The sequence below is a fragment of the Excalfactoria chinensis genome, chromosome 5 (assembly GCF_039878825.1).
Source record: "Excalfactoria chinensis isolate bCotChi1 chromosome 5, bCotChi1.hap2, whole genome shotgun sequence".
In the NCBI taxonomy this organism is placed as follows: Eukaryota; Metazoa; Chordata; class Aves; order Galliformes; family Phasianidae; genus Excalfactoria; species Excalfactoria chinensis.
Genome location: NC_092829.1, coordinates 55,697,457 through 55,715,572, shown reverse-complemented (window position 1 = coordinate 55,715,572; position 18,116 = coordinate 55,697,457). Strand labels below are relative to the sequence as shown.

Below are 18,116 nucleotides of genomic sequence, written 5' to 3'. Positions count from 1 at the left end.
GTCACCTGCATATATTGTTACTCACATATCTTGTTGCAGGTGGTTACCTTTATTCAGTGGCATTTACAGAAATGGTTGTCATGGCTTCCAGTACATGCTGGTCCTGGAGACTGTTATCATTTTAATCCCATAGTGAGGAGAATGGAAATGGAATGCTAGCCCTTTGCATTCATGGTGAGTCAATCATGTTCTTGCTAATTATGAGATAAAGATCAAGCAAACAGGCCAGGAGTCAAGAAAGCCTTTCCAGGAAACAGGAAAAACTCTGTTGTAAATGCATGTGTGTGTATGCTTATAAACACGCAGAAATGTTTAATGGGCACTGAAGTAGAGTCTGCTTAAAGAATATCAGAAGGGTTTTTCATCACAGAAAGCGCTGTGATAATTTGCCCTGTCTTCAAGATTAGAAGTTTGCTGATCTGTAAAAGGTGGTCAGGAGTGCTGTTAATTTCCTTCTGAAGTGTCAGAGTGTAGCTGGTTGTTATCTGAACAGGGTGTACCTGCTTTAAAATGCCAGCTATAGACAAGGCATCGCTGTAGCTTCTCTGGGGTGGAGGTGCTGGCCCTGGGCAGCCCGAGGTACCAGTAAGTATTGGTAACTCATGAGGCTGGGGCTGCTTGTGGAGGCAAAGGCATACCCTGGGAAGGATAAGATACCCTGTGCTGGATCTCGTTTAAATGCTCTTGAGCGTGTCTTCAGAAACGATGGTTGTTATTTTCAACTGGCTGCAGCAATTAAAAATAAATGTTGCCTTCTCTGTGTACTACAGATCAAATCTGAGTCTTGTTAGTGCCATGTTTCCATGGCAATATTTTGTGCATTTATTCTAAAAGAACTGGTTGCAGGGCCAGTCCTGGAGACAGGTGGTGGATGGAGTTAATTCCAGTTGGTGACTGGTTGTGAGAGGTGTCCCCAGAGCTCAGTATTGGTGCCAGTCTTATTTAATAACCCCACTGGTGATGTGGATGAGAGCACCAAGTGCACCCCCAGTCAATTTGCAGATCAATTTGTAAATCAAGTGCTTGGTCATCTTAAATGTCATTTTTCTGCTGCGTCCTATGGCATTTAACAGACATGAAAACAGGAAGGTTTTCTATATAAATTACATTAGAGAGATGGATATTTTAAATGAATGATCTGTTTTTTGCAGTATTTTTGAACCCTTCTTCAGAATAATGTTGCAGGGATAAAATTCTTCCTTCAGTGAAAAAAAATAGATCAGGATGACCGTTCTTGACCTATTGCAATAAATGCTTTCACAAGAGTTTCCATCATAAGATGTTCTACTAGAGGAAAGTCTGTGACATTTGCTTTCAGATGCGTCAGAATTGAAACACAAAGTGAAATATGTTTATTTTAGTGGCAACATAGCCAAGCAGGCATGGGAAGGAAAGAAAGGAGTAGGAGCCCTATGGGTGAGTGGTCTGCTCTTACTCTGGGCTTGTGTCCACAGGGCTCTCCATGGAGTCATGGATTGCAAGCAGTCACTTGCTATGACTTCTCTGGGTCACAGGAAAGATGCTGCTCTATGAGCTGAATACCAGCACTCCCAGCTGTGGGACTTTGGGGTGGCTGTAAGTCTTGGTTCAGATCCTCTCAGAAAATAGCATTGAAAACATGTCTCAGTCCTGCAGCACCTGGCCCCTAACTCAGCCCTCACCCGTGCTTCAGGGAGGGGTATGCAATCCATGTGATTTAGAATTCACCATCTTTACTCTTTCTTTCCTTAATCCCTTTAGGAGAAAAAATGTCATTCAGATCTTCCAGGAAAGACTCTGGATCTTTGGTCCAATGGGAAGTCGAAAGGTGAAGTGCACATTTTTCAACATAAATTGAGTAGTTTCTCTTCCTTAGTGGAGGTTCCAGACTAAAGACTAAAGGGAAATTCTTCTCCATGCTAAGTGCTTCTCGTCTTTGTTCATAAACACCATGTCCTCTCTAACACCCTAATTGTTAGTGGTGACAATGTGGGGCACGGCTTATTGTTCCTCATACAAAGCTCTTTTAAAATAGTCTACACACATATCAGGCCTGTCAATTAAATACTTTCAGATGAATTTCACTGCTTTATTTCCTCTCGTGTAAGTTTTGAGTACATTCAGGGCAAAGCTTTTAATCTCTACACACGTGAGAATGATAATCTTGGAACTCATTTTTCAAGTATTAGCCTTTAACAAAAGACTGATTTTCTGCTTTGAACGCTGCACCCTAATATGGAGTCTTTACCCTTTTATATTCTCTTTTTTAACCTTCTCAGAGGGGTTAGTTTTTGGTGTTTTTCCTCTTCACAGGCTTACACTTGCTGCTAATCTAATATTGATGTGTTTCACAGATGCTTATTGTTGACAATTGGAGTCATGTTCAGGCTGGCTGCTATCCTAACTGTTCTCTTCAAAGGACTTGCATGGCTTGGGCTGCTCATGGAAGGAGTGAGGGCAGGAGGGCTGCAGGTTCCCCAGGAGATGCTGTCTGAACCCTTTTGGCTCAAAGCTATCTTTCTGAAGTATTGTTTTATGATACTGACTACCTCCATTACAATGTTCTCTCCTCATTGCCTGAGTGTTTTCATCCCCTGGGCTGCAGGCAGAAGAAGTAGACCTCCTGGGCTGATGTGAATGCTGACGTTCACGATGAAGAGAGCATTATTGAAACAGCTGTAAAACAACTTGTGGACAAATCCATTCAGAAGTGTTGTCGAGTTCACTGAAATCAACTGTTAAAATAGCATCTGTTTCCTCAGTAAGCTGCCAAGAAATACTTCCCTCAAGAGGCAGTGCTTGCTGCTCCAGCTCTTGGGAGATGTGGTCGGTGTTTGTTGATGGACATTTTGACTCTTGTGGATTTTGTGCCATGTATTTCTAGCTTACATCCCAGAGGTCTCAAGTACAGAAGGTCCAAGTGCTTTACCCCATCTTGGACTGACTTTTGTACTGGATTCTTATAAGAATGGAGGAGCTGAGAGCTAAGTGTGAAGGATTCCTGAAGAGTGCAGTGAGCCACAGTGTGAAAATTAATTTCTAGAGCTAATTTCCTGTCTGTTTTCTTTTTCTTTTCCAAGAATGTTCCTTAAAAGACAATGGAATAGCCCAAAGCACTAGAACTTTACTGGGTCTGTTAAAGCACCAAAACTAGGGTCAGAAACCCTTGAGATAAGTAGTAGCGTTATCTCCTTGGGCTTTGTTGATTAGATATGACAAGTACAAGCTGTGGACCAAGACAGTTGGTGCCTAGCACTTAAAATCAGCTTGATTTCTCTATATTCTGCACAATGGCTCTTGTTTTGTTCTGTGTCTCTGGTGATGGTGTGCATGGATTTTGTGGTACATCCTCCACTGCGCTTCCTTCCTGAGTGAGATTCAGGATGGCTGCATGGCAGATGAATTCCTTGTAAGTGAAACTAACAGAGGTGCTCCAGAAGTGCACTTTAGAGCTGAAATGTTACTGTGAACGCACCACTTCAGAAGAGTATGTAGAAGTCTCAAATGAGCCGTATGCAACTTTCAGACTGATGACATCTCTGCACTAGGCATTGCAGGTGGCTGGAGAGGTCATTGCAAAGCTGTCTGTGAGTTCAAGAATCCAGGAGGAAATAGAAATGGCTTTGTATATGCTAAGCTTTTTCTCCCTCTGCTCCAGGCATCTCCACCAGCCTTTGTTCCACTGTCAAGGATCAGAACTTGTTTTGAATCTTTGGGGTGCACTGAGGGATCAGTGAGATCAATGCCAAACTCTGTACATGATACTAGCTATAATTCCAGAACAAGTACCTCTAAGTAAGAGTCTTCCTCTTATTCTTGCTTTAACTCTCTTGTGGGTGGAATGACAGCAAGAAGACAAAAAGCCTAATTGGATCTTTTAAGCATATTAGAGCTGTTGTTATATTGTGAATTTCTCAAATTAAAAGCCTAAATTTAGGCCAGTTTTAGCCCTTAAAGCAGGACAACATACAGCAAGATACGGTGATAATAGGATAAATATGCCCACAGCAGTAACTCAATGAATCCTATCATCTGCGTATCTTAAAACACACACCAGGCAGAATAGTCTGTTTGGGGGGGTTGTTTTTCCTGTGATCTTGATAGTTAGTTCCAGGCAGATGAAAGCATCATAAGATTAAGAAGATGCTGAAGCTGTTGTTGAGGAAGGCATCAGCCCATGTGGCCAATTTAAAATGTATGTATGTTAAGATAAAAATAATGTGTTGTGATAAAAAAGGTATACTCCACAGATCAAGCCAGACTTGTATCTATCTCTATATTGACAATTCTAAAATAAATAAACTAAACAGACTTTTCCTCCCAATTCTGAATGGGATAAAAAACAAAAAACCTTGGAAGTTTGCTGGAATGAAGAAATAATGGTTTGGACAACCATGTTCTTATTTTTCTGTTTCTGGCTATCCACATAGTGAATTTCAACCTGAGACTGACTGCTGAATGCCTCCAGTACAGTTTTTGCTTTAATTGGCCTAGAGATAAAACAACCAGTACATGGCTTTGTATTCTAGGAATACATTCTATTTCAGCAGCATTTAATATAGTGGTTTTGTTTGAACCAAATACGCCAATATGTGTAAAGTTGCTGCTTATAAAAGGAGGACTCTGTTACGGAGCACATGGAGAAAGCTCATGATATTCTTAATAGTTGATCCTTAGATGATCAAATTATTCATCAAAGCACTACTATCTAAGAAAAGTATCAGCTTTTACGCTTTGATTCCATTTTTAGTTCTTATTTGTGATTGGTATTTTCATGCCATAGCGTCACTATTTCTTGCTGTTCTCTTTGGGCGCCTTTCCTAAAGGTTCATCAGCAAATTAAACGTTTTTCACCCATAGAATGCTTTGCTCAGTTAAAGATTGGCCTGTTCCATTATAATAACTTCTAAATGGAGCTAACCTCACAATTTGACATCAATTATCTGTCGTTAGAAATGCTGGAAGTTGACATGGCAAATAAATCTTTGTTTTCAGTTTTAGCAAATGAAAGCAATGTCAAAACAATGTTCAGTGGTACCGTAGCTGTCTGTCTCCCAACAGTCTTTAAAGCATCAAACAGATTTCTTCCCAGCTGTATCACTAATAGTCAGCTCCCGCAGAGAAAATGGACGCTCTGGGACAAATCTGCATTTATTTATCATACTTCAAGTGAAAATATACAAAGAACAGCTTTCCCTGTCCCATGCTGATCTATATAGCTTTAACAGAAATCTTTAGGAATGAGGTTTTCGGGGAAGGAGGTTTCTGCTTGTTTGTTATTTGACTTCTTTTATCATCTGGCAATGGGCACTTCACCAAACCACTTCTCTTCTCTCTTTGGGCTGTATATGTCAGGTCAAAAACAGCAGCACTGTGGCACAGCAACAGAGAATTTAGTATTTGTAATATTTTTCTTAAAGGAGTAGAGATCTTACCAGAATCTCTGCAGTGTTTTGATAGTTGTTTTGTTTCACTCTGTTCCATGACAAGACTTCACGCATGTGAAAATTAGTAAGAATTATTGTTTGCATTTCAGAACAGCCATTTTTATTATTAAATAAAAGAGTTCTCTGGCCACCTGTAAAAATAGCTGTAAAAAAGAATGTTTTTTCTTTATCTAACTTGTATCAGCCAGATGATTACTATGGTTAGGCTATGGTTGGACTTGATGATCTTTGAGGTCTTTTTCAACCTGAGTAATTCTATGATTCTATGATTGTAGGTAATCTTTTAATGATGCCATCATTTAATTTTAATGGTAACTTCCAGTTTCAGATAAGTCAGATAATTCCTATGACGAATGCAGATGATTTCTGATGGATTTGGTGAGAACTGAGTTCTGATAGGATACCTATATTTACTAATATAGGATAAAACATATGTTCCATAAATTAAAGCATACCAGTTCTCTTTTTCCTGACAAATTTGCTTATTAAAGGAATCAGTTGGCATGATATCTTCAGCATCAGTCCAGCTTTTGGCACAGTCCCCAGAGAAAGAGAGATGCTCTGTGGTTGGAGTTCTTTCATTTCGCCTTATTTGAGTAATACAAAGCAGGCAGAGGGAACAAGTAATCCTTTGCTTAGCAGAAAAATGGACAGCAAATCTTATAGAACTTAATCTCTTTTCTCTGATTTGGGCACCTAAGTTTCATCTGCCGTCTCAAAAGCCATGGTAAAAACAGTGTTGATTCCCTGCTAAATTCATTCTTAATGGAGTAATGGAAATATAAATCCTATAGAAATCAATAGAGCTTCCATTACCAGACCTCAGTGATCACCGGATTATGTGCCTGGCATTTTTATTAACGAGAATCATTGCTTGCTTTTGAAAAGCAGAGTATGTTCTTAAAAAAAAAAAAAGAAAAAGGCAGCAGTTCAAGGCAATTGAGCATAAGCAAACCTCTTCTTGAACGAGGAATTCATAAGCCTTGACTCAATAAAACTATATTTCTCTGCTGTGTTATTCTGCAAGGTATGTGAATTTTGGTATCAAGTTTACTGTGAGTCTGCAGCCTATGAATAGGAGAACAACTGTGAACTCTTCATTTATTTTGTTATTTTAGCACGTTATTTATTTCAAAGAAAGAAGGACAGGAAAAGAAAAGGGTAAGGAATATAAGTAGTTATTGTGAGTATGGAAAGCTCAGTGTTGTGAGGAGCGGGATACTGAAGGCATTACTCTGAATTTCAGCATATAGGTCTGTAAGAAAATATTGCACGTTTTTGAATTACAGTAATCTAGCTGCTATTTTGCTCTACTATCCCTCCTGGAATGTTCACAATATTTAGTTATTTGTTATAGGCAATCATGGCAACCCCTACGACAGTGAGATTCAGATGTTTATTACTTGCTGGTAAAGTGCCTGTGCTTGTATCTATCTTGAAGCAAAGTCCCACCATTGCCTAGGCTGGCAAAGCAAGTTGCTGAGGTTGGGGATGTACTCAGCACCCAAACATACCTGTTTTCTACCATCTACCAGCAGAAAAAGGTAAGAACAGGCCCAAGGCTAGTGTGCGAGGTGAGAAAAAAAGACTTTAGATTCTATCTTTGTAGTATGTGGGATATCTTTTTGTGCCAATGTTGCTGTTCCTAACATCCTATCCTAAGTACTTCTGAGGAGCTTCTTTTTCTCCATTAACATTTCCTTCATGTACCTTTGAGATATAAGCTCACCGTGTCTTGTTTTGACCCTTGGGAGTACTACCGAAATGTCACTTTAGGTCTGTAAAATCTTTTGTGGATCGTAGCCTTGGCTTTTAAAATGTCATGGAACTGAGAGCTGACCTTATCACACATTGATTCTGTCTGGCTTAGTTATTGAAGCAGTAGTTGCAGCACTTGATCAGAAATCATATTCCAGAAACTCTGCAGTGGTGGTTTTTCAACTCAGGGTGATGTCACTCTATTTATGGTGGAGAAAGAAAGAAAAAAAGTAAGAAAAAAATGTCATCATTCATTGAAGTTATGGTGTCATCAAGTATATCTGATTATTTTAACGCAACTGTATTTTTATCAGTGAACATATTTCTGAGTTCTGTTGGCTCAGATTCAGGCATTGCTGAATTTAAAGGTGTTTTTTGCTATTAATTTCAACAGAAAATATGTTTGTGCCAAAACTTTTTTCCCTACAAAAACTAAAGTCTTGAAAACAGTTTATTCTAACAAAGCTTTGTGACCTACAGCAGGAGGAAATTTGTTCCCAAGAATGTAAAGGTTTTGACTTAACAGTAAGTCTTTCTCTGATAGATGCTAGCAAATCTCCATTATATGTCTGAGATCTTCTTTGCTTTCTCCAAGTGAGGATGTTATTCTTTCTACCAGTTTGGTAATAGAGACCTGTATATCTACTGACTGAAGTGTTTCTGGTGTATATGCAATAGTGGTGAATGACCTTTCTCCCCCAGAGAGCAGAGGGCTGAGTTGAGCTCAGCCTATCTATGTGTATATCCCTATGGTATACTATGAATTATGAAAGTATCAGTGTTAATATCGTTAGTACCTTCAATGATGTCTCAAGACCTATGCTCTTCTTGGTATCTCTAAGCAAACTCAAAACTGCCCCGTGTATATCCTTTCCCATACATTAGGTTCTACCTGGGTTAAGCTGAGCTTTTAGGCTTTAACCAGATTAAGAGACAGATTTGTGGGAATATAATTTTTTAAAAAATAATTAAATAATTAACCTACCTTATCTTTACCCCATCCACTGTGGAGATAATTAATGTAGATCCCATTGTTCCTTAAATAGGGAGACTGTCTGTCCTTAAGAGAAGCAGTACTTTGCTGAATGCAGGAAAGTTGTGATATAAGCTGCATCTCTTTGGCCTCTCCTGTTTTAGAGCTGTGAAGCCCATGCAGAGACTGGGGATGGGAAGTCTGATCCCACGATGAGTTTAAGCATATCACTAGCTTATTTCACTACAGTATATTTGAGCAGGTTTATGTAACTCTTCATGTGTCTACAGATAATTACCTGCCATGCATGGGTTGAAGTGGAGGAAAATAGTCCACCATAGTAACTGTTGCCAATTTACCACAACCAAGATACAAAGTGTTTATGGCATTCCTCATTTAATAATATCACCTAGGAAGCAGACCATCGCTACAGCTAGCAGACGGTTGATTGGTGCCAATTTGTGATACTGATGTAGATCCATCTAAGATTAAGGAATTCTCTTTATGCCAGCTGCATCCCCTGAGGCTTTGTTGAAGTGCTTGAGAAAGTTAGTCCCCTGTATTTTTCTTCTCTTGTTTTGAAGCATGCATCACTGCCATGTCCTATAGATGTTCCCGACTACAGAGGGAGTAAATGAGGTGCATGGTTATGGATTCAAGAATTGAAAATGAAACAAACCATAAACAGGATGCGCACACAAAACCAATGCCCTTAATTGGAATGGAGTTTATAAAGACGTGTTCTGCATGAGGGTTCAGACGTTCTAATACAAATAAAGCAAAACAAACAGTTTACATAGGGTTCCATAACTAATTTATGGAAATCAATATAGAAGTAAAATTGATTGTAAACACAAACGCGTGCTTTAAAAATCATGTTACAAGGTTTTGTCTATGTTGTTATGTCAAGTAAGCTGGGTTAGCTTAAAATCTCGCAGTATGAGAAAAGAAATATTTGTCCAAGCAAATAATAGTGTATTTTGCTACAGTCATTACTGTGGTACTGTTTCTGTGCTAGCAAGCATCATTTTGAGAGGCAATGCAGCTTGTGTCTGGAGCTCCAGTTGGCTCTGTCACTCTCAATAAAACCCTGCTGGTTCTGTCTGCAAGCATACTGCAGTACAGATCACTGTTGTTTACTGCAGCAGAAAAATGAAGAAAAAGTGTTGGTTTTCTTTTCCAGTCGGCATGCTATGCAAGCAGCATATACCGCGAGGCTTGCTTGCATCAAAATAATTTGTTTTTATGAGGCATTCACACCTAAATTTAGAACTTCTGAAGAACAGAGAAGAAACCGATGCAGTGTAATCCAAGAGCTGAAGAAATAATTAAAATAATACCTACTGCCATGGACAATAAGTAAAAGCTTTGAGAGCTAACAGCTGTGTAAAACAATCCTAGTTTAATGGCCTATTGCTTCTCTTGAAGGTTCACTATAGAAAAAGCTACTTTTATAGCTTTAAGTAAAGCTTGCCTTAGTTAAAGCTCACTCCTCTTCTAGATGAGAAACATATGACTTGCCTGTTCTTCATGTGTATTACTTATTAGCAGAATGACTGAATTAACGTGTTTTGTCTCTTCTGCTCTCGTACTGGGTAGCCTATTCTATTCTCAGAAGTCTATCTACGAAAGAGTGATTATAGGCTTTTCACTTCTTTCCATGTGTTTCAAACTAGAACTTTCTTCTTTTTAATTTGTCAGCAATGCTGAAGAAATTCAGCTGACAATTCAAGGAGAGATTGCAAGAAGTACTGCCTGAGCCCTCTGGAAAAGGGGAGCAGAGTGTTCTTATTTTTGCTTCCCACTAAGGAAGTAGATACTTCAAACATCTTATAATTTAAAGCAAGAGGGTATTTAATAGCAGTAACTGTGGTGAATTAAAGCATTGTGAGGAAGGCAGTATTCCATGAACTACATGAATGTTTTAGCCCTCTATTTAAGTACGGCTCTTGTAAAAAGCACAGGTTGCAGGCTGTGGCCAACATGAGGAATACCCAGAGCTGACTTTAATGACAACTTGAGTCAGAACAAGCAAATATTTTAACAGTGGCCCCAAATAGAGCACAGGCAGTGACATAATGTAGAGGTCACAGAATGGCCTGAGTTGGAAGGGACCTCAAGGATCACAAATCTCCAACCCCACCTTCACAGGCAGGGCTACCAACCTCCACATTTAATACCAGACCGGGCTGCCCAGGGCCCCATCCAACCTGGTCTTGAACACCTCCAGGGATGGGGCACCCATAGCCTCTCTGTGTAGCCTGTTCCAGCACCTCACCGCTCCCTAGGTAAAGAATTTCCCTCTGACGTCCAACCTAAATCTTCCCACCTTCCACTTAAAACCATTTCCCCTTGTCCTGCTGTCATCTACCCTTCTAAACAGTTGACTCCCCTCCTGTTTATGGGCAAGGCAGTTCCTAAGTGAAGACCTGTCTCAAAATATGCTCAGAAAGACAGACCTGAAGGCTTAAATTATTTAATGCTTTTTCATAACAAGGACCTTTGAAAGGAGCTGTGTGTGATAATATCACAATAGATGGCTGTAGCCGTTCAGTGAAGCAGTGTTGTACCTATGATGGAGAACATCATAGGTTTCTTGCAGCCTTCAAGGTCTTTGTAGAGCAGATGTGTTTTCAGACAGTCTGTTCAGGTTAATAGCCCCAGCACATCTTTCACATAATGGCTCCTTGTCTGGCTCTCACTCCACTCAGCTAATTGAAACTGCCACAATTTAAGAGCACGGTACTATAGTCTTCATTAAATAACAAGGCTGCTAGCTAAGGATCTGCAGCTAGCAGGTACACTACTGCAATAAGCAAGAGAGCATGTTTATAAAGTCTAATCTGTTCAACATCATCCAGTGTTTCAAATAAAGGTAAGTAAATATTATACCACAATAAATAAACAAAACATTTGGTTGGTATAATAAGCAGGAATAACAAGTGTATCTTGATGCAGAATAGGACATGCTTTATTGTCCCAGAGCAAGTTTGAAGATTGCTTTACTCAAAATGGTCTGAATGGAAGGAATGACATTGCTGTTCAATTAGAATGCTCATCATGTGTTTATTCTGAAGCACTTAAAGTAGCGTCTTCTCAAAAGTAAGAGACATTTGCAATACTTGATGTAAATCTCCACGTAAACTTAATTTAACAGTTGCAAATACCAAAGTGAGAACATTTTATAAGACATATCTGAATTCTATCGTCAAGCACAATAGCTAAATCCATTAATGTCAGCAAAAGGTCTTGGTTGAAACTTTGGTGGTGATGAAAAGGTAAGATTTGTTTTCTTCGTCTTTTGCTTTTGCCAAAATACTGATTTTGCTAGGAAATACTGATTAATAGCTGCATGTGTAAAGTCATTGACCAGCTAATGCGTGTCGCTTCTTGACTACTGCTTTGTTTAGGCCTTGGCAAGATAATTACCAGCTCCTTCCCTTCATATCATATAGGCCAGTTTGAGTGTGAATATAGAAGTGAGTAGCCCTACTTTCTTTTCTTTTTTATTAGAATGACTTATGTTCACTAAGACTATAGATAGATAGATAGATAGACTATAAGACTATAAATATATATATATATATACATACATACATATATAGACATACATATATATATTTAACCAAAGCTGAGACTATTGTAAGCAGTGAGCTTTTCCTCTGTTTCTCAGGCTCCTGATCAGCTGGAGATCCATCTAATGGTAAAGCTTCATACCTTAAAAACTGTGATGCCTCCCAAATACCACAACAGTTAGTTTTTGGGGGCAGGGGAGGAAAAAGAAAAGGATGGGGTATAACTGCGCACAGGGAGGAAAAGAAAACATTACTGTGTCTGAAGGACTTTGCATATGCTACCTTTGATACTAGGGAGCATGTGTAGATTTTCCTAAAGGCTCTGATGAGGAATATGTGTTAGTATTGTCATCGGTAATAAAGTCACTTGGTAGCCAGGTACAATGGGGTTTTTAGGGTTAGTTCCTGTTTCCTCAATACACAGAAAAAGTGCTTAACTGAATGGTGGTTGTGTGTGCTTCTTTGCCTTGCTTAAATCCTAAAACCCTAGAAAGACGTATCTAATTGCTCATCGAAATTCTTACATCTGTACTGGGACGGTAAAACCAGTTACAGTCCTGACATGGTGAGTGTGCTCTGTAGTACTTGTATTTATATCTTGTTAATTAAGCCATATATTTCACTAAAACACATTAAAAATGAACTCTGTTGCATAAGCGAAGAAAGTACCCATTGATATAAAATGAACTGAAATACTGAAACTCTTTCTAGAATGCTTAATGATGAATTGAAACTGCTACTCATTAGGCAGCATCTGCCCACCTCAGCTTTGGCTAGATTTTACTAAGTGTCATTTTATTTATATGAATTCTTCCATAAATCATTGTGGTGAGTGTGGAGTTATTATTATTTAGCTGTTATTTAGCTGGGAAGTATTGGTAATGGTTGGACTAGATGATCTTCTAGGTCTTTTCCAACCTGAAAAATTCTGTGATTCTGTGTGATTCTGTGATTATTATTATTAAACATAAAAATGCCAGCATATAGAGCCAAAATAGCGATGAAAATGTTTTTAATTTTAATCAGGTTAATAAAAGATGAATGTACTATTTCTGAAATCCTCCTTATAATCAAGTATCACAGTAGATATTTCCTGAGACAGACCATCACTTCAGTAAGAAAAATACTTTTTGAAGATGTCTGTGTTCAGGAATCATCCTAGTAAAGCTTATGAGAAGTAAATACAACAAAAGATCCTCTGTCTGCTTTCTTTCAGATATAAATCAGATGGACAGTTTTGAGGTCAGCAAGTCCTGCTCTTTCATGCCAGCTAAGCAAGGTGCTCAAGATATCTTCAGTATATCTCTGCATTTTATTTTGGCACCTAAATGAAATGTGTTAGCTTGTTTACAAAGATAAGAGCACTCTGCAGTCTGCAGCTTCAGCACGTATCTTCAGGTTCTTATCCCCGAAAGCAGTGTTTGCCTGTGGCATGTTTGGAAAGCAGCAATGCTCCTGCATTCCCCTCAAGTTCCAACCAAGCATAGAGTTCACCCTCTCTTCTTTTCCTGTGGGCGTTTAATAGCACGTAGCAGCAGTGCTACTGCCTGCTTCAAAGGAAGCTGTGTCAGGACTCATTGATGAAGTATCTACATGAAAAAGATTGAGGTATTTTGGTGTTATATTCACAGTAAGCGAAAGCTGTGTGTTGGAAGAAGTTTTGATATATTTTCTGATACATTTTGCTTTATTATATGCATCTCAGAATGAAACTTTGCATGTGTTACGGTTTTGCCTGTTGAACAAATTATTTTTGATCATAGGAAGGGAAGGATGAAACCAGTGGATGTTTGCCAGGAACACGATCCCCTTACTAGGCACCACTTATTTTACAGACCTTTGCTGGATGTTTGATCTGTAGCTTCTCCCTGCCCTATAGTTGCTTGAGTAGGCATTTTGTTATAGTTTGTAGAAGAAAGTGATATAATGAGCGGTAAAGGTCATATTCTGTGATGCTATTCAAAGCAGAGTAGAAATCTTGGCTTACATTTTTTGACATCTCAAATTTCAGTGCTTCCTTTGAGGATCTTTTTTTTTTAAATAGCGGCAAAAGAAGAAAAAAAAATTGGAATAATCACAAATAAGCTACAAACTCTTAAGTAACTTGAAATGATTTTTATCACCTCTTGGTCAGGAGGTGACTTAGATAGACAGATCTTGAGGTGACTAAGAAAGACAGACCTTGAGTCAAGATGAACATACACAGCAAGAAAAGGCCATATCTTTGCATTATCCACAAAGCTTATAAGAAAGTTCATGTTACCACTGAAATCATATTGGATGGATGGAAGTGTTCCTAGTTTGAAGCAATAGAAACTAAAGACAATTACAGTATTTAGTGAAGTGGAAATAGCTGGAGGAAGAAGTGCCAGGGGGTAGGGATACACTGCAGTTGCAGAGTTTGCATCCCTGAATCACAAAAGATGCGATTTTTTTCATGCTTTAATGCATCACTTGAGCTATTATCCTGTTAGTGTTTATAAATGACTCTTGGATGCTCTTATTTTCTTCATTAGGAATGGGGATGTTGAAGAAGTATGTGAAAATGGCTTTGCAGAAGATTGAAACTGCATTTTTCTGGATGGTACTCTTTCACTGGAATCTTTGTTATGCCTCAATACAGGAGTGTGTAATCATCTACTATCTCTGATAGCAGAGAAATATATGATTATACTTAATCACAGAGAGGTTTTCCCTACTCCTGTTGTATACTGTCTGAATCAAAGCCTGTAATTCACTGACAAGAAAAAGGATCCTTAGTCTTGGTTCCTTAGTCTTGAGCACAGCAGGAAGCTGAATCCAAACCATTACTTGCTAATGGGACAAGCTGGAAACCCCTGCAGTTTGAGAGTGGGTCGTTTGAGAAGGTGCAAGATGGTAACTGAAGGCAAATTAGTGATTTGGGCACCAAGTGTTAATTCTCCTTCCAAGAGAAGAGACAGATCTTTCCATTCAGCAACAAAACGAAGTTGCGAGGTGACCTCATTGCAGCCTTTCAATACCTGAAGGGAACTTACTCCCAGGAGGGGAGTAAACTCTTCGAAAGGGCTGATAATAGCAGGACTAGGGGAAATGGTTTTAAGTTAAAAGAGGGAAGATTTAGGTTGGATGTTAGGGGGAAGTTCTTTACTAGGAGAGTGGTTAGGTCCTGGAACAGGCTGCCCAGGGAGGTTGTGGATGGCCCGTCCTTGGGGGTGTTCAAGACCAGGTTGGACAGGGCTCTGGGCAACCTGATCTAGTAAAGGCGTATGTTTGGTGGCCCTGCTAGGCAGGGGGGTTGGAACTACATAATCCTTGAGGCCCCTTCCGACCCGGGTCATTCTGTGATTATGTGAATCTGTGATGATAAAACTGGGAGGTGATTTTGTGATACGTGTCAGATAAATCAAGAACAATAATTCATTGGCTACAGGAGAAAATAATGTTTCATATTCTAACATTAGAAAATATTTTAGAACTAATCTTTGGTGATGGCAGCATCTGTAAATACTACGTTATTGTCCAACTCATACAGAAACTGCTTGTGATGTTAGTGCAACTGATGAAGAAAGGTAAACCAATGTGCTTTTCCCTCATTCTTCAGTTGCGTGGCTGTATGCAATTGATGCAAAAGAATTTACTGAATCTATCATTTTATTTCATCTTACTATTCCAAAAAATGTCTTCCTTATTAAAAACCACCACAGAACTGTCTTTTGCAGAGCACTGCAGTGTTCTGTTTGTAGAACAGCGTCGTCTTGAGAGACTTGCTGACTTCAGCTGTTCTGTTATTCAAGTGGCTGTAGGATAAGCCTGATGGAAAAAAATGGATAATATTTGGTTCTTGAGTTTTGCAGTGAAGTGTACATTTTCACAAAGAGCAAGAAGGAAAGAGGCCATTGGTTCTGATTCACTTCTGTGTGGTTTTTGATTACATACTGGATGTCTTGATGTAGCTGTGTTGCAATTTTGAGCACTGTCAATGTAGCTGAATGTGTTTCCAATTGTATGAAGCAGATATAAATTCGCAGGTCTGAATACACTTCCGTCTGCATCATTTTCAGCTTTTCTTAGTGTGCCTGTAAGGAACATAATGGGAGTTGAAGCAATATACAATTTTTCTATTTCTTTTCCAAGTCTTTATTTCCCTTCTATAGAGATCAAAATCCAATGTGCAAAGTGTGGTAGTTCAGAAGAGTTTTTTATCTGTGCAGGTAGCTGCTTTAACCGATGATTTAGCTGAGCCTGTATCCAGGAGATAGAAATTTATCATGAAATTAGTGATAGATGTGAGTGTGAATCTTATTTGGGGGCTACTGCTTAAATGCTGAGGGAACAACTAAGAGCCATGCTATTTCTTTTGAACTGCTTCATAGCAAACCAAACAATTCCTGTAGCATTGCTTTATGAATAACAATTGTGAATTGGAGCAAAGCAAAAAAATGTTAATGTGCATTTAATCATGAAAAATAGGTCTGGATTGTGTTCTGTTTGGTTCATACGATGATGCTCTCCAAATGAAAAGAAGCACAAGGATGATATTCCTACGTGTAGCTCCTCAGGTTTGGATCAAATAATAATCTTTTATGTGACATAGCTGCTGTCCATCCTCTGACATCTTCTAATATTTATTAATAGCACTCCATTATTCAGAAGTGTAAGGGAAACTGTTGATCACAGCCTGAACCTCTGATTAACCATCTGAGGCAAGCAATGAGTCAGCTGTGGGAGCACAGGTGAAAGTAATTCAGTTGTTCTGCTGGAAGGGGTGGAGTTTGACTCTACCTCTCCTAGACCCCATTTTAGGGCTGACCACCATTAAGGTAGCATTTCTTTCTGGGAATTGCTCCTTTGTGGAGTTTTTGTGGTGAGCCTTGATATCAGCAAGCACCTATCTTGGAGGCCTCAGAGTTGGTGAGTCATTTTCCTTAGTTCCTCTCTGGCTATCTATTTCCAACTGTATTTGTATTTTTCCAACTGTACATTAAGCTTCTGTTATTTCAACCGTACAATACCATATTTGTATTATTTCCACCATATAAGAACTTAGAGTAATTGACCTAGGCTAGTTTCAGAGACTAGCTGTAGAATTCAGTATACAGATTCTCAGACCTGTTCTTCATGTGTTAGTTTATACTGCAGTTACCTGAAGATTTGTCTAGGTTTGGTTAGAGCATCTATCTGAAGATAGAAATTTATGATACTGCCCTTCAGTAAGATAAGTTGTGTAAAGCAGCTAGAGAACCTTCTTTCAGTTCCTGTGAATTTCTTGCACGTGACTTGAGTTCTAATGCTAAGTAATCACACTAGTTTAATAGAGACTGAAATAACCAGAGAATAATGGAGAAAGTGGCTCACTAAGCTAGAAAGGCATTTTAATAGGAAGAGAAGCCTCCCAGTACAAGGGTTGAGAAATATTTCAATGTCGACATCCACAGTAGTAAGAGTAATGGAGCTATAATTATTTCAGCTCCTGCAGTGTGTTTTGGAGAGCCTCTAGAGCTAGAAAAATCTTTGCTAGTTAGAGGAAGTTAAGCCTTTATACTGGTAGGCCTGCACAGATCTAATTGTAAAAGGCAAAACAGTATAGTGTAATTTTGCTGCATTAGTTATTAGTTATTAGTTATTAGTTATTAGCCCCCACCTCTTCTGGGGATATATTGTTGTCCAAAGTAAAACTGAGTGTCTTATACTTCAAGCATGATGCTTTGTATGTCCCGTCAGTGGCAGTAAACCAGTGTACATCAGCAAGGGGGTTAGGAACTCGATGATCCTTGAGGTCCCATCAAACCCAAGCCATTCTATTATTCCTTTGAAGGTGGCTGTTTCTGAACATAGCAAATGGGAATTTGGAAGTTTAACTCTGTACTGTAATTTGAATTCATACAGGTTAATATGCAGTTGAAATATGATCTCAAACTTGCCATTCAATCAAGGTCAAATATTAATCTATCGCAAATAATTTCAGGAAAAGGCATGGCATAGTCTGCATATAGTGAGAGGATTTATATTTGAAATGCTATCAAATCTTGGAGTTGATCACAAATATTCTACTACAGACTGAGAAATAATGTGTTAATGTGTTTGAGTACTTAAATCTCAAATTTTGATGTAAATGGCATATTTAATTCTCATAGGAGTTTTAAAAACATCTTTAACCTTTATGTTAAAGTCTTTCCAACTGTGCCAAGATGGTCAATTTTGCTTAGTTTGCATGTTACCCATTGGCTGTCATTAATATGCCTGAAGCATGTGGGTATGTTCACTTATTTGCTGCTTGGGTTCTTTGTTTTCTGTTCCATGGGCCTTTATCCAAGCAGAAAACATTTTGTTTTGTAGTAGAAATACTTGCCTTCAAATGCATGGAGAATTTTTCAGGCTATGAAATATGTTCTCCTTTGATTC

The 18,116-nt window shown here is 38.8% G+C and overlaps 1 protein-coding gene across 4 annotated transcripts in view; it reads left to right on the top strand.

Annotated features, from left to right (window-relative positions):
- The window catches only part of LUZP2 (leucine zipper protein 2), a 148,160-nt gene that overhangs the window by 1,726 nt on the left and 128,318 nt on the right, over positions 1-18,116 (top strand). The window contains exon 1 of one of the 4 annotated variants that reach the window (XM_072337225.1): positions 16,554-16,625. The exons of 2 other annotated variants lie outside the window; for them this stretch is intronic. The gene's annotated coding sequence lies outside the window, so the exon portion shown is untranslated. Of the gene's footprint in view, positions 1-16,553; positions 16,626-18,116 lie in introns of those variants that run through there. One more of the 4 variants, XM_072337229.1, reaches the window with a different exon arrangement.